General features: G+C 46.2%; 1 long non-coding RNA gene across 1 annotated transcript in view; it reads right to left on the bottom strand.

The window, feature by feature from the left end:
* Positions 1 to 3,041: 3,041 nt before the first annotated feature.
* LOC119971243 overlaps positions 3,042 to 17,761 on the bottom strand; it is a 117,170-nt gene continuing 102,450 nt past the window's right edge. The window contains exon 3 of the long non-coding RNA XR_005461785.1: positions 3,042 to 3,259. This is a non-coding gene — a long non-coding RNA (uncharacterized LOC119971243). The remainder of the gene's footprint in view (positions 3,260 to 17,761) is intronic.

Raw genomic sequence — 17,761 nt, forward strand, 5'->3', positions numbered from 1 at the left:
GTGGAGAGGTCCCTGGGGAGTTAATGTGCTTTTGCAGCCTGCAGAAATAATGCATTTTTCAGCTTGGGGGGGATTATTGCTGGGTGGAGCCCAGAAAGTCTGAGAGGCAGTAAGTTTTGAGAATTATTGAGAGAGAGAGGAACGGAGTTCTTATCTATCTGGCTCTGAGTCCACAATTCCTTCCAAATAGGATAGTTAAGAAAAAAAGAGTAATAATATTTTACGGCAGAGCAGTCTTGTCTGAAGACAAGGAAGAGGCTGAAACAACCTCGTTGAAGCAGCTGTTTGAAGATAATGAGCCAGGGTCCGATGGTCCAAACGGAGCCAAATCTGTTTTATAAAGAAAGTATTACTCTATGCCCTGCTAATTTTAAGCTGGATAAATAGCTATGTGTTTTTTTATTGTTGTTTAATCGCAAATTGTACAGTTGTGTTAAGGGGTAATTGTAAGTTGTTCTTTTTGAGTGTGAAGTTAAAAGTTTAATATTGTATTCATAATAAAGTTTTGTTTTAGAAATACCAAAGCCAGGTCAGCACAGTGGCACAGTGGTTAGCATTGCTGCCTCATGGCGCTGAGGTCCCAGGTTCGATCCCAGCTCTGGGTCACTGAGTGGAGTTTACACATTTTTGGATGGCTTATTCACCCCAGTGGTGGAGAGGGAGAGGTGTGGAGAGTTGGAAACATTGGGCCCAGAGCAAATTAGGAAATGCATGGGGTTGATGCAGACGGGTAAAGCTCCAGGCCCTAATGGCTTCCCCATTGAGTTTTATAAGGCGTTTGCAGAGAAATTGGTACCTTTAATTTTAGATATGATAAATGACTTCTTGTTTGTTTGTTTCCCATTACACTTGTGCAGGCCTCTATTTCCTTGATCCTGAAGAAAGGCAAGGACCCAACAAAGTGTGGGTTGTTCCAACCTATTTCACTTTTAAATGTGAACACTAGCTTACTTACAAAAGTGCGAGCATAGGAACATAGGAATTAGGAGCAGAAGTATGCAATTCAGCCCATCGAGCCTGCTCCAGCATTCAATCAGATCATGACTGACCTCTTCCTGGTCTCAGATTCACCTCCCCATCTGTTGCCCATATCCCTTTAACCTATTTTTTAAATGAGAAATATATCCACCTCCTTCTTGAACCAATTTACTGATTCAGACTCCATTGCACTATGAGGCCGCGAGTTTCACAAATTCACCACCCTCTGCAAGAAGTAGTTCCTCCTCATCTCAATTCTAAATCTACCGCCTCTCAACCTATATCTGTGACCTCTTGTTCTAGATTGCCCCACAAAAGGGGAACATTTGGTCTACATTTACTTTATCAATCTCTTTAGTATTTAGCTGATTTGTTTCCCTCGACGCCAAAAAGGCTTTTGATAGGGTGGGATGGTAATATCTCTGAGATTGTTGAGAGGTTTGGATTTGGACAGAAGTTTATATCTTGAATTTGTTTATTGTATAGGGCTAGTGTTCAAGTGAACACTTTGAATTCTGGCTACTCTCCGCTGAATAGGAGCATGAGGCAGGGATGTCCATTGTCTCTGCTCCCGTTTGCTCTGGCAATAGAACGGCTTGCCATAGCTCAGAGATCTTCCAGTAAATGCAGAGGGAGAAATCGGGGAGGGTTGGAGCATGTAGCATGTCCTTGAACATGGATGATCTGCTTCTTTATATGTTGGACCCAGTATCCACCAAGGATAAGATAGTGAAGCTGTTGGGAGCATTAGCTCCTTTTCAGGGTATAAATTGAATTTGGACCAGAGAGAATACTTCCCGGTTAACTCTCCCACAATTAGACCTTGCTTCATAAATTAAATTGTACTAGCCTGGTTAATGGGGTCAAATCTGATTTCCAGAAGCAGTCCTTGGCGGGCAGGGTTCAGTCTATTAAGATAAATGTGCTCCCCAGATTATTTTTTTTCCAATGTTTCCCACCTTTCGCCCCAAGTCTTTCTTTGTCAAAATTAATAAATTAGTGTCATCATTTATTGGAGCAGATGAGACCATAAGGTTCATAAGGCGTTCCTCGAGAGAGTCAGGAGGTTTGGCTTTACCCAATTTATTATTTTACTATCAGGCAGCCAAAATTCAGAAGTTGCTGGGGTGCAGTGATCTGGGTTCCAGATGGGGGCAAATGGAGGAGAGTTCCTGTAAGGGTTCCAGCCTTAGCGTATTAGTAACTGCATCATTGCCGTTATCTCCGGCAAGAGCTTCCTTGACTCCAGTATTGGCGTCCACCCTGAGAATCTGGAAGCAGTTCTGACAGTATTTTAAATTTAGTTCCAAGTCTTTGTTCGCACCTACCTGCAATAATCACCATATTTTACAAACCGGTTTGGACTCGACATTTAGGTCATGGGAGGGATGGTTTGCCAGCTTGAAGGAGCTGTTAGAGAAAGTTAAACTTTCTGGTGCAACTTGTTCAAAATACTTTCAGATTCATGATTTTTCACGCAAGGCTTTTCCCTCTTTCCCCTTGGCACCACCCTCTTCCCTGTTGAAGAGGATTTTGTCTTTGGCTGGGGCTGGTGGGATTATTTTGTGCAAATACATCCAGATCCTATCAGCAGAGTTGACTCCGTTGAATGAGGTAAAGTTGAAATGGAGGGTGAATTGTGTCCCATTCTGGATGATGAGGATTGGAGCAAAGCCCAGGAAGAATGGATTACACGTCCAGGAGGAGTGGATTCTTCTCTGGGGTGGAGGACAAATGTGAATGTTGTTCTTGGGGACTGGCTAACCATACTTATTTGTTGTGATCTTGTCCCAAATTAGTAAGCTTTTGGGTCCCTTTCTTCAACACATTGTCAGAGATACTCAATATTCATTTGTGTGGTGATTGTGTATCAGTGTAGATGCAATACAACTGAGCAAGCACTAGAGGGAGCACAGGGGAGCTATAAATACAGAGGAACAGGAAGTGAGGACACACTTCACATAAGGGAGAACTGGGAGCAACACACAGGCAGGCAGCCTTGAGGTAACTGTAAGTTGAGCTCTGAAGACAGAACAAACTCACAATAAAGCATCTACTCCAACTTTGAGACTACGAGCTTTATTAAGACACAAGGAACAACACATGGTACCCAGGAGTGGCTTCAGATGCTTACTACAAGATTACTCAGCTGCAGACATGGAAAGACCAAACTGGCAAGAAGAACTCCTACCGGGCATTCGACTTGGGAAGACCTCTCTTATTCGATGATGTGGGTTGGAACCCGACCTCAGCTGGGCTTAACCGGTAATGTAAGTAATGTCTGGAAAAGATTTAAACAAGTGTTCGATATATATATCATAGCTAATGATTTAGCAGCAGCCTCACATGAAATGAAAATAGCACTGCTCATCGCAGGACATGAAGCTAGAGAAGTATATAATGGCTTTAAATACTCGAAAGCTGAAGACAGCAACAACTTACAAATAATACTAAAAAAATTTGAAGAGTACTGTATGGAATTTGAACAGCACTGTATGCTCAGAGGCCAAACTGCACAGGGACTGAGTGATGCAAAACTCAAACAATCACTATCAGAACAGAAAGGGTTCAGTCTAGAAAACGCGAGTGAAAAGTACAGATCAAAAAGAAACAGTAACTTGAACTTCTCACAAAGACAAAACGCTGAAATCCAGTTGAGATCAAAAGGAAGAAGTAACTTAAACTTTTCAGGAAAAGAAAACGCTGAAATCCACTGTAAAATGGCGTTGGAGCACATTTTACAGTCTCGGGGCCACAAAGGACAAAAATCTGCGTCTGCGCATGCGCAGGAAACAGAAGCCGCGCATGCGCAGTTACAATGTAAATCTACCCACTGCATGCGAAAACAGTGAAAAGGTGTTCACACTCGACATACAGTTTAAAAAAGTTCTTGTTGCTGATCGTTATGCGCATGCGCAAGCCGCGCATGCGCAGTCTCAAAACATTTTGGTCGCGGATCGTTATGCGCATGCGCAAGCCACGCATGCGCAGTGGACACAAAACCGCACAGTAAAGGAAGGCCGATTTGCGCATGCGCAATCGATTCCTACGCATGACGTCACGAGCGTCATGACGTCTGAGGATCCGGACCACGCCCACTTAAAAGGGAAATGCCCGAAAGTTAAAAACAAGATACTTAAAGCTGTAAAGCCCAATTTTCTTAGCTCAAAAGACAAAAAAATGCCTGAACTTACACCAGCAGTTGAAAATAAATCTCACAACACCCTGGAACAAGCAGTCTGCACCACCCAAAGTGAAGAGAACAAAAACAAATCTGAAACAAAAAAAGATGATTTGTTTTTCGAACAATACTACTCAGACATGGCTGAGTTATTCAGATATGCAAAATATGATGAAGAAAACGATACCAAATCCGAAGCAAAAAAAAGATCATTTGTTTTTCGAACAATGCTACTCAGACATGGCTGAGTTATTAGGATATGCTGATCACAGCATCAGCAACACGGTCGCAAAGCTCAACACGACTCTACTCGTGGTAGATGAATCCAACACCATGGTGCCATGGCAGATCGTCGATACATTGGATGACAGCAATACCCAAGATGAAGACAACGCCACACAGAGAGCACAGAAAGACTCCACAGAGAGAGCTGTTGCACGTTTTACTTGAGTGTAATTCGCGTTTATTGGAGTGTATTAACACGCCTCCGTTTAAAGGCCGTGTGCTTAACACTGCTAGGCTCTATGTATGTATTTTCAGCTCAGGAGTCGCCAGGTGCCGTATCTAGACACCTCACAAATATTCCAAGGTCAGGTTCAAAGTAATAAAACGATACACCGATTAGTAAGTTCCAAACGATCAATATTTATTATACAAATATAATAAATACGCATGCACACGCTAAGGGACTAAGCTACAACTAAACTAAGCGATCAGAATACTTAACTAAACAGGAACAGGCAAGGTCAGGGAGCGAGGCCTTCGTTCCGGTCTTGGTCTGCAACCTTCAGAGAGTGTGCTGGTCGCTGGGGGTCTAGTGGGCCTGGTTCGCGTAGCGAGCGTCGTATTGGCACTTACGGTTCGGCGGCTGGTGTTCAACGGCTGGAGTCAGGATACAGGTCGAAGTTCTTGGTCAAAGCCGGAGCACGAAACAACAGACAGGACCATGTGTGGGGTCTATCTTTTATAGGACCCCAATGTCCGTGCCTCTTTTGGGGCGGGCTTAACCTTCAGGTATCGATTGGACCAAATTCTAATCGATATCTTTTGAATTCCCCCAATGTGAGGGTCTCTTCTTGATGGAGAGGGCGGTTTCTATAGTGGATACTTCTGGTGCCGCTCTGTCTGGACATCCACTTAAAGTATCTATTCAAACCTAAATGTTGCCATTGTGTGTGCCCAGATCTGGATTGCCTCATTAATATGCAAAGCGTTTTGCCATTAACACCTTTGGTTTGAGATCTTCCACCTGGCCAGAAACTAGTTTTGCTGCTTGCAAAATGCTAATCAGTCTTTGCAGACTGCTGTCTTGGCTAAACTGCTTTTTCCCTGCAGTCTTAGCAATTCTCCATCTTGTCAGTCCAGTGTCCATTTTAGGTGGCTACAGTGGCTACAGAGCGATGACAGGCTCCACAGTGAGAGTAATGAAAGACTCCAGAAAGAGAGTGACGCGAGCCTCCACAGACAGCTCGTTGAAAGACTCCAAAATGGAAGCAAGCAAACACTCCATAGCGAACACCATGCATGAACAAGACCATGAAGGTCAACCCACCATATCTGAGCAACCGCAAGCAGACTATGAAAGTCTATCAAGCTCACATAATCAAGAAGAAGACAATGTAAATCTACTGACTGCCTGCGAAAACAGTGACAAGGTGATCACACTCGACATACAGGAGGTACAGGATCACAGCGCTACTGACAATTCTCAGCTCGTCTGTACAGAAGCACAGAGTAGGGCCACCCAAGAGTCCAGAGAGACCACGTCAATAGAAACCATGAAGATTTTGACTCCAGAAGAGGAGCACCAAGAGTCCAGAGAGACCACGTCAATAAAAACCATGAAGATTTTGACTCCAGAAGAGTCCAAGACCAACAAGAAGATGAAATCGTGAAGAACTTGACTCCAGAAGATGAGCACCAAGAAAGCAAAGGAGATGAATTAAATCCACCACAAATTACTCCAGAAGCGGAGCACCAAGGAAGCAAGGAAGTAGCAAATCCACCACAAATGACTGATGTCACCAGCATCAATGCAACATCAGATCATTCTCACCATTCTCTAGACGAAACGTTCAATGTAACAGATTCCACAAAGGACACTCACACCAATAACTGTGACAATGACTCAAATTATCCACACGGGACACTCATTGAGCACAACAAGAAAAAAAAAACCACAAGAAGCAGAGCAGAAACAAGAACGACAACAGCAATAACAAAGACAACAACAAGCACGACAAGAACAAAGACAGAAACGACAAAAACAACAAGAATGACAATGAAAACAACAAAGACAGAAACGACAAAAACAGCAACAAGAACGACAACGAAAACAACAAAGACAGAAACAACAACAATGAAACTACGACTTGTACAAAATGGTACAACTCTGCACATGAAGGACAATGCTACAGCACACTGCAAAACAATGACAAGACTACAAACATACCATGGGATGACAACGAATCTCACAAACTCACATCTGCTCCAGAACAAGCAAGCATGCCAGCTTTCAAGGCACATGACACACTAAATCGATACCACAAGCACAGAAAAAAAGTCCATGTCAGTCAACATCAGGGGTTCGACCATGCAAACACCTCGGGATGACGTATTGGTTACTTAAAATAACAAGAACACCGACAACATTCACAACGGAGTTGCAATATCAATATCACCACGTCAACAACGAAAAAGAAAAAACTCAATGAACAAATTCATCAAGTTTGGACTCATAAATGTTTTTATTAAGTTTGGACTCATAAATATAAATTGGCTTTGTAAAATATGCAATAGCGCCATCACTTGTATAGATACACATATCGTAAGTAATCTAACTGTTTTGTACAATTTTCTTTAACGATGTACAGAAAATATGTAAAGCAAAAAGGGGGATGTGGTGATTGTGTATCAGTGTAGATGCAATACAACTAAGCAAGCACTAGATGGAGCACGGAAGAGCTATAAATACAGAGGAACAGGAAGTGAGGACACACTTCACAGAAGGGAGAACTGGGAGCAACACACAGGCAGGCAGCATTGAGGTAGCTGTAAGTTGAGCTCTGAAGACAGAACAAACTCACAATAAAGCATCTACTCCAACTTTGAGACTATGAGCTTTATTAAGACACAAGGAACAACACAATTTGGAGCCATGTCTGCTAGTGGCCATTTTCATGGTATAAGACTCGCTGCAGGCAGGGATGAAGGCGGATGTCCTCGCCTTTGCGTGTTTAATTGTCTGGAGACAAGTCTGTTTGGGTGGAGGTCTCCTACTCTGTCGAGTGCCTCAGCTTGTTTGGGTGAATACATGTCGTTCTTACATTTGGAGAGGTTCAGGTACACCATCAGAAGGGTTCTACCAAAGATGGCAACCATACATTTCCTTTTTTAAAGAGCCAGTCACTGTCAGTTGCTAAGTGGTTTAGCTTACATTTGGGAGTTAAGTTAATTAGTGCTTTTGATTGTATGTCATGTTCTTTGTCATTGTAACTTGAATTAATTGTTTTATATCATTTTGTTTAGAATTAAACATTTTCAATAAACTTTTTTTTAAGTTGAAACCCATCTGGTCCATTAATGCCTTTTAGGGAAGAAAATTTGCTGTCCTTACATGGTCCAGACCCATGGCAGTGTGGTTGACTCTGAAATGGCTGAGCAAGCCACTCAGTTGTACCCAACCGCGAAAAAGTCTCAAAACGACGGGAACCAGAAGGACCATGCAGCATCGACCTATGCACCGGAAACATCACGGCAAACCCAGCCCGCGACCCTGCAAAGTCTTCCTTACTAACATGTGGGGCTTATGCGAAAATTGGGAGAGCTGTCCCACAGACTAGTCAAGCAACACTCTAACATTGTCAATTAGGTATGATTTCGGGAGCATGATTATGTCCCAGACACCATCACTATTTCACAGCAGGACCGACCCAGCAAGGTTAGCATGAGGTCTTCCAGAGGGCGATTTTATTCAACTTTCTGGTAAGATACAAACATCATTTACAAATGTTACATGTTTATTTTTAAAAGGTGACAGCACAGTGGTATACAATTGGGAGGGGGTTGCCCTGTGAGTCCTCATCATTGACTCCAGGCCCCATGGTGTCTAATGGCATAATTGGCAAAGAAACGCCCTGCTGATTATCATGTACCGCACCTCCCACTCCCTGCTCCCCCCCGGCAGCTGATGAATCAATGGTTCCTCCAAGTGGTTGAACACCACTTGGAGGAACCATTGAGGGTGGCACAGGTGCAAATATACTCTGATGGGGCAACTTCAATGTCCATCACGAAGAGTGGCTTAGTCACACCACCACTGACCAAGCTTTTCGGGTCCTATAGAACATAGCTGCTAGGTTAGGTCTGCATCAGGTGGTGAGGGAACCAATAAGAGGGAGAAACGTACTTGACCTCATCCTCACCAACCTGTCTGATGCAGATGTCCATGACAGTATCAGTAGGAGTGATCACTGCACAATCACTGTGGAGATGAGGTCCCTTCTTCACATTGAGGATACCCTCCATCGTGTTGTGTGGCACTACGACTGTCCCAAATGGGATAGATTTTAAACAGATCAAACAAGGCAAGACATGAGGTGCTGTGGGGCAACAACAGCAACTGTACTTAATGACAACCCGTAGCCACAGGCAACCCGTAGCTACATGGCCCGACATATCCCCCACTCTACTATTGCCACTAAGGCAGGGGATCAATCGTGGCTTGTAGCCAGCCATTTAGAACCTGATATAAAATGGACAAGCGAAAAAAGGTTACTACTATGGCTTGATAGGAAATATGGCTAACCGGCTTGATAGGAAATATGGATAACTAAGTGTAATGACTTAGGCCTTTGAGATTGGCCAATTAGAATACGAGTTCCCTGATTAGTGGCCCAATGAGGGAACCCCTTTCTGTGGATATAACAGGAAGCGTTAGATCCTCTGCACTCCCGGTGTAGACAGCAGACTAAATGGTCATGGTTGTTCAGCTGTTGGGTTGGTAAATAAAAGGAATTCTGGTGACAAGACTTCTGCCTCCGTGGACTTATTACACTAAGACAAACTGCAGCAGAAAGAAGTGACATCTGCGATTTACTAAAAATGTCTTTGATTTTACGTCGGGCCATAAAGAGTCAGCTGGATACCGGACAATATACATCTTCAAGGGAAAGACAGACCATGGTGAATGAGCAGGATGAAAAACAACATATGTACCTGATAATAAATTTATTCTAATTGATCAAATGGACAGGCAGAGGGAAGGAAATACTAAAGTAATCAAAGAAAACTGGTGCGAGGATCAGGCATCCTCCAATAAACTAATTTGAACACTGACCCATGTGTCGTGATCCAAAGAAGAAATACAATCCCTGAACGAGTCACAATTCTTTGAACATTCTTGACCAGAAAGGACAGTGATTGATTGGTGCTGCCCTGTGAACAGGTGACTGGTAGCATTAGATTAGTGCCAGCCATCTGAATGAGAAAGAGACAGAATTTCATCAGCGCGATCTCAAGGAACAAGGCAAACCTATAGTGTTATACTTCGGGGAAGAGAAGTATTTACGTGTGATACAGTGTAAGAGAATCAGTAGCTGTCATTTGGATTTATTTTTGCACATTTTCTTAATAAAGGCGGGACTTGATTTGAAGGTAAAGTTGTTATGTCTCAGTTGACTGGAGCAAGGATGCCTGTCAACGGGGTCAATGAAGAATACAAGAGGGCATGCCAGGAGCAGCACCAGGCATAACTAAAATGAGATGTCAACCTTGTGAAGTTACAACACAGGACTACTTGCGTGCCAAACAGCAGAAGCAACAAGCGATAGGCAGAGATAAGCAAATCCACGACCAACAAATCAGGTCTAAGCTCTGCAGTCCTCCCATACCCAATCATGAATGGTGGTGAACAGTTAAACAATTTACAGAAGAGCCAACTCCTCAAATATCTCCATCCTCAATGATGGGGGAAGCCCAGCACATCTGTGCAAAAAAGGTAGAGCTTTTTCCAGAATTGCCAGTAGATTATCCATCTCAGCCTCCGCTGTGCGCCCAGCATCACAAATGTCAGTCTTCAGCCAATTCGATTTACTCCAAGTGATATCAAGAAACGGCTGACAGCAATGGATACTGAAAGGCTATGGGCCCTGACAATATTCTGGCAATAATACTGAAGGCTAATGTTCCAGAACTTGCCATACTCCCAGCCAAGCTGTACCTGCACAGCTATAACACTGGCATCCAGCCAGCAATATGGAAAATTGTCCTGTACACAAAAAGCAGAAGTCCAACCCGACCAATTCCCGTCCTATCATTCTACTCTTGATCATCATCAAAGTGATGGAAGGGGCAACTGTTACATTCTTTGTTGTAGCTGTGACATTATGTAGAATGTCTAGAATATAAAGGGTTAATGTAATTGACCACTAGATGGAGCCAGATGCAGAACCATATAAAGCACTGACTCTCAGACTTCTGAGAAAGGGTTGGAGAGAGTGCAGAGGAGAGGTCTAGGTAGTGCAGAATACAGTTATAGATAAAGTGTAGAGATTTGTGTTAGTCGAGTGTAAATTGTAGATTACTAGATTATTGCTTGCTATAGGAGTAAGTGATCAAGCGATAAGTAGTGTAATAAATGTTAGGTTTATTATTGAACATAGCTTCTGTGGTCTTTGTGAACACTACGACATCCATCCTGATAATAAGAATGACAAAGAACACCACCTGATACCAGGAGTGGAAATACCACATGGTACCAGAGGTGTGTTCCTAAAGGTATAGCAGTTAGTTTAGAAAGTCAGATTAGCTTCTAAGAAGAAAAGAAGAACAATCATACGACTCAACAGAATCTCAAAGTCAGCATAAAGTTACTGATCGTAAGATGGAAGTCTGAAAATGCCAGAACACTTCAGGATGACCAGTAAACCAAGTCTAAACTGGAAAATTTTCAAACATCAATTTGAAGTTTTTTTATCTGTCTCCGCGTTAGAATCAGCTCCTGAACAGCGTAAAATTGCGCTTCTCCTAAATTTAACTGGACCGCTGGCTATAGATCATAGAATTTACAGTGCAGAAGGAGGCCATTCGGCCCATCGTGTCTGCACCGGCTCTTGGAAAGAGCACCCTACCCAAGGTCAATACCTCCACCCTATCCCCATAACCCAGTAACCCCACCCAACACTAAGGGCAATTTATCATGGCCAATCCACCTAACCTTGCACATCTTTGGACTGTGGGAGGAAACCGGAGCACCCGGAGAAAACTCACGCACACACGGGGAGGATGTGCAGACTCTGCACAAACAGTGACCCAAGCCGGAATCGAACCTGGGACCCTGGAGCTGTGAAGCAATTGTGCTAGCCACAATGCTACTGTGCTGCCCTCTTTGAGAATGAAGCTGAGAAAAACAATTATGACAGTCATTGAAAAGTTTGATAGCCATTGTGAGCTTTTAAGAAATGAAAAGCTGTGTGAATGATTTCAAAGGCAACATAAAGTAACACTAGAAGATCCTCGTAAAATGTGTGGTGCGAGCAAAGTAACTAAAAATAGATGTTCTGAAATGTTCAGCAGGGAAAGTGGCGCAGAAATCCACATCGGGCCCGACTCCGTTGGAGCTGTGGTGCAGCTAAGAAATCAGTGCTACAGAAGAAGGCCAGTTTGCGCAAGTGCACTTGAAAAAAAAAGCGCACTTAGGAAGACGGACATTTTGCACATGCGCAGTTGAAGAATAAACAGCATGAACCGGAAGTCGACCGTTCTGCGCATGTACATGTCAAGTTTGCGCATGATGTCACAAATGTGATGATGTGTACGCGGTGTGGCCACGCCCACCGAAGAAAAAAAGGCCCAGCCTTCGGAAAAAGCTGTTTGAAGTGCAGCAAGTTAAACCACTTTGTTTCGTAGTGCAGAACATTGAGGAAATCTTGACGAATAGCTGTACAAGAAGTATACAGCATGAAACAAGACAAAAATATTTTTAAAATTGAACGTAAAGAGGATAAGCTCAAAATAATAGATTATGAATTAGATTTTTAGAATTCCACTAAACATAGATGGAACTGTATACCGCTGCGACATCGGATAGCAGTAATTTGACAAGTGGTGATGCTGATACCATTGAAGACAGATGGACAATTCCAGTGTGCTGAATGCCACATTAATCAACTGCAAGCTCGTCAGGGAATGAGTGCCAATCTCCTTAGCCTCTCCGATTTGAACCCCCCCTCCATCTATCAGTTTTTGATCAACTGAAATGGCTGATCGCCTACAGTGAGAATGGGATTGAAATATGAGGGGTAGGGCAGCACGGTGGCCTAGTGGCTAGCACAACCGCCTCACGGCACTGAGGTCCCAGGTTCGATCCCGGCTCTGGGTCACTGTCCGTGTGGAGTTTGCACATTCTCCCCGTGTCTGCGTGGGTTTCACCCCCACAACCCAAAAAAAATGTGCAGGGTAGGTGGATTGGCCACGCTAAATTGCCCCTTAATTGGAAAAAATAATTGGGTAATCTAAATTTATTTTTAAAAAAAGAAATATGAGGGGTATGTGACCTAGAAGCATGGGTGCACAATCAAAGTCACATCGTGCAATTCGCCATTGTGGACACAAAGCAAGAGTCCATATTGTGAACAAAAGCGTGTGAAGCCCTGAATTTCATTGACGACTGTACGTTCCAGGCAGCGTGAAGACAGAGGATCATTGTAACTGTCCACGAGATATGTCATCTGATGAGGACAGTGAAGAAACAGATGATGAGCCAGAAGACGAAGTTTATTCATCCTGATAATAAGAATTACAAAGAACACCACAGTAGCTGCAAAGAGAAGGAATCAGAGGTGGCACACATCAAGATCATATAAAATAGTGCACAAAGTTTATTTACAAGATGCTGACAGAACAATGGTAAATTCCACATAAGCTCGTGAAAAACCCCGATTACATCATTGAGTGGCCGCGACCATAGAGCGGCTATGACCTGCTCTCCACGAGGAATGCAATGCACCAACTCCGCGAGGCACGGGGGACCCTGTATGAGCACCTGACCATGTCATCAATCACCCCCTTCCAGGTCGCAACACCGTCCTCCCCCTCCTCGGCCTTCTCCATCACCACCTCACTTCCATTTACCAGCATTACCTGCTAGCGTGACAGCTCCTGCCCAAAGGCACCTCCCAATGACTCCCTCCACTCCTCAGCTCAAGGAAGAAGACTCCCTGCTGAACTTACCCTCCCCCAAACAAATACTTCTCCTGAATCTCAGGCCGCCTCCCCCAAAAGCAAACAAACAAATCCTAAACACTAATAGTCCCATAAAACAGGAGGGGGATGGGAACAACCATCCCCACATAAACGTTTTACCCCTTAAAACCCCAACAGTAAACAGCAAACCCAAAAAAGGACCCCCTCCAAACCAGAGGGGACAGAAATCCAACCAAACCCTGCCCCCACTTCAACATGCTCCCAACCAGGAGGATGTGCTAGCACCCCGGTTCCCAAGCAATATCCAATCAGTTCTCCCCCGGTTAATGCTCCTTAATGAAGTTTTCAGCTGTTTCTGGGGTCTCGAAATAACTCCCGACCTCCGAACGTCACCTTAATTTCGCCGGGTAGAGCACCCCAAACCCGATCTGCCACTGGCACAGCACCACCTTGGCCTTGTTGAACCCTGTCTGCTGCTTCATCAACTCGGCTCCGATGTCTTGAAAAATTTGGAGCTTGTTCCCTTCCCACTCGCAGGTACGCCCAATGCAAAACCTTCTCTTTCGCCATAAATTTGTGGAGTCTCATGATTACTACCCACGGCGGCTCCCCAGCTCCAGGCTTTTGGCTCAGGGACCTGTGGACTCGGTCCACTTCAGGGGCCTTATCGAGCACCCCTTCCACTGCAAACATCCTAGAGACATACCGCTCCACTTTCACTCCATCAGACAGACTGTATTCTCCTGCTCCTCCACCTTTGCGCTCCACATTTTACACAGGTCCCCTGGGAGCCACCCTCCTCCTCCAGAGCCACCTCACAATCGCTGTGGCACGAGATCACTCCTTCAATCTCTTGAATCTGTGATCCCTAAGCTCCAACACTTCTCCACCTGTTCCAACAAACTCTTCAGGGGTGCCAGAGCTCCTTCAATGGCCTTCGAGCGATCCTCCCACATTTCCTTCCTCTGCTGGCGGAATTCCTCCTTAATTAAACCCATCAACTGCTTCATCTGGGGCCTTTCACCTTGCAGAGGCCCTTCCCCCTCAGCTATCCTTACACTGGCTGCTGCAGCACAGGTTTCTTCCAACTCTTTGGCCAGGTCTCTCAACGTCTTCTGCCAGGTTTGGTAAACAACGGACATACCACCCGGGGAAGCTACTCCTCCAACCTTCACTTCCGCCTTTTCATCAAACTTCCACCCAATATCGGGTAAACAGAGCTCTTTTATGTGCCTTTAAGCAGGAGCTGCCCTGTGTGCAACCACTCACACCATGGCCACTACTGGAAGTCCAGCAGCCGCAGTGCTGTGCACATTGCCGCTGCTCATGAAGGTTCTCCTGACGCTGCTGTGCATTATTATTGGGACTTCTGATCCTGGCTGTCACAGAAATGCGTAGTGCCGCATCTCCCCTCCAACTTCAGTGGGCGGAGTAGAATCAGAGGGAACAAGTGGGCATACCTTTTTTTTTACAGAGCTAGCTGGCAGATTCTTTCAGTTTAAAGGTCCAGTTTTTTGAATGTGGTAAGTGGGTGTGGTGAATGTAATATATGAATGTATATATACTAATTCACACTGTTATTGTATGTGCAGTAGCACCATCCTACCACTAGGGGGAGTAGCGCTGGGAGCACTTAGGAACTTGTACTGGGCTCCACCCTTGGTTCCGCCCTTAACTCCTCCCCCTAGTACAGCTGTATAAGTATCCGTGTCCAAAGTCAGCCTGGGTCACTTCGAGTTCATCAACGGGTAACAGGCTGGCTCTGAATTAAGTCGATTAAAGCCTAGATTCACATCGGAAACACGTGTCTGGTGAATTGATGGTTCTATCAATTTAATCAACTTAAGAACAGTAAGATCGATTATGGAATCGGCCCTCAAGCCTGGACGCCTGGAACTCAACCCGCAGGATGCAGAGGCTAAAGAAATCTTCTCCCATTGGGTCCGGTGCTTCAAGGCCTACCTAGCCGAAGCAAGCACAGCCGAAACTACAGAGGATCAGAAGCTGAGTCTACTGCACGCGAGGGTGAGCCATAGAATCTCAACGCAACTAAACTCGGCCAGTTCATATACTGCGGCGCTAGCAGTTCTCGAAAAAAATGTATGTACGGCCAATTAATGAAGTTTACGCTCATCACGTGTTTACAACTCGCAATCAGCGGCCTACGGAATCACTTGCCGAATTCCTAAGAGAACTTTAAATTTGTCCAATGACTGTAATTACCAAGCAGTTACCGCGGCTGAACACAGGGAATTGGCGGTACGCGATGTTTTTGTAGCGGGCCTCAGGTCTAACTATGTGCGCCAACGACTGCTGGAAAAGGGGGCCCAGGACTTAGAAACGACTGTGGAAGCTGCGACCACGATGGAGGTCTCCTTCCGCAGCCTTAACTCGTTCCCCGTGGACCCCGCGACCCCATCATGGGCCCCCGACCAGCAACTCCCCCAGGCCTGTGCTACGCGGCCGCCCAGCCACCATGCTGCCCCAGCCAGCCACTATGCTGCCCCAGCAAGCCACTATGCTGCTCCAGCCTGCCATTTATGCGGCCAGAACCAGCACCCGCAGCAGCACTGCCCGGCCCACAACGTGACCTGCAGCAGTTGCGGGCGAAAAGGGCATTACGCTAGAGTGTGCCTTGCAAAAAGGGCCCCAGCTTCCAACTCCCCAGTGACTCGCAGTAACCGCTCCCCGCACTCTCAGCCCCGCGGGGCCCGAAACTCTGCTACGACTCCGCCCCCTCCAGCCACATGCGATTCATGGGGGCCGCCATCTTGGAAAACTTCCACCACGCGGCCGGTCACGTGCGACTCATGGGGGCCGCCATCTTGGACGCCATCTTCCTCGCAACCCGCCACATGCGACTCATGGGGGGCGCCATCTTGGACGGCATCTTCCTCGCCGCCCGCCACGTGCGATCCACGGGCCCGATCGGCATCTCCGCGCTCGGACAACTCAGCGGAGGAATTCGAACAAGACTACGAACTCAGAGGGCAGTCATCACGGGGCCACTCCAGCACAGCTGATCGAGCCGCCGACTACCCGCAACTCAGCGCGGTCATCCTAGACCAATCCCGACCAAAGAATCTACGAAACTCGATGGCCGAGATCCATATCAACGGGTACAAAACGCCATGCCTCTTCGACTCCGGGAGCACAGAGAGCTTCATACACCCAGACCTGGTAAGACGCTGTTCACTCCCCGTTTTCCCCGCGCAGCAAACTATCGCGCTCGCTTCAGGCTCTCACTCGGTCCAGATCCAGGGGCGCACCGCCGCGACACTCACAATCCGAGGCACTAATTACTCGAAGTTTAAACTCTACGTTTTGCCCGAACTCTGCGCGCCACTCTTATTAGGCCTAGACTTCCAGTGTAACCTCAAGAGCCTCACCCTCAGCTTCGGAGGGCCCCTGCCCCCACTCACGATCTGCAGCCTCGCTACGCTGCGAATCCCTCCCCCTCCTCTCTTTGCCAATCTCACCAAGGACTGTAAACCCATAGCCACTCGTAGCAGGCAGGATAGCCTGCAGGATAGGGTATTTATCAGAGCAGAGGTCCGAAGGCTACTTAGTGAGGGGGTTATAGAGGCCAGCAATAGTCCCTGGAGAGCTCAGGTGGTGATCGTTAAGACCGGGGAAAAATTCCGTATGGTGGTCGACTACAGTCAGACTATAAATAGGTTTACGCTCCTCGACGCATATCCCCTCCCCAGGATTGCAGACATGGTAAATCAGATCGCCCAGTATCGGCTCTTCTCCACGGTGGATCTGAAGTCTGCATACCACCAGCTCCCAATCCGCCCGGAGGACCGCCACTACACGGCATTCGAGGCCGATGGCCACCTCTTCCATTTCCTCTGGGTCCCCTTCGGCGTCACTAATGGGGTCTCGGTGTTCCAACGAGCAATGGACCGAATGGTGGACCAGTACGGGCTGTGGGCCACGTTTCCGTACTTGGACAATGTCACCATCTGCGGCTATGACCAGCAGGACCACGACGCCAACCTCCACCGTTTTCTCCAGACGGCACAGAAACTCAACCTAACGAACAACAAGGAGAAATGCGTTTTCCGCACATCCAGACTAGCCATCCTCTGCTATGTCGTGGAAAACGGAGTCCTGGGCCCCGACCCGGACCGTAAATACCCTCTTAGAACTCCCTCCCCCTCATTGTCCCAAGGCCTCAAACGGTGCTTGGGGTTTTTCTCTTACTACGCCCAGTGGGTCCCTCAATATGCGGACAAAGACCGCCCACTCTTTAGGACCACACGATTTCCCCTGTCAGCCGAGGCACGCCAGGCCTTCGACGGCATCAAGGAGGACATCGCCAAAGTGGCCATGCGGGCGGTGGATGAATCCACCCCATTCCAGGTAGAGCGACGCCTCAGAGGTAGCTCTTGC

The sequence above is a fragment of the Scyliorhinus canicula genome, chromosome 9, assembly GCF_902713615.1.
Source record: "Scyliorhinus canicula chromosome 9, sScyCan1.1, whole genome shotgun sequence".
Classification (NCBI taxonomy): Eukaryota; Metazoa; Chordata; class Chondrichthyes; order Carcharhiniformes; family Scyliorhinidae; genus Scyliorhinus; species Scyliorhinus canicula.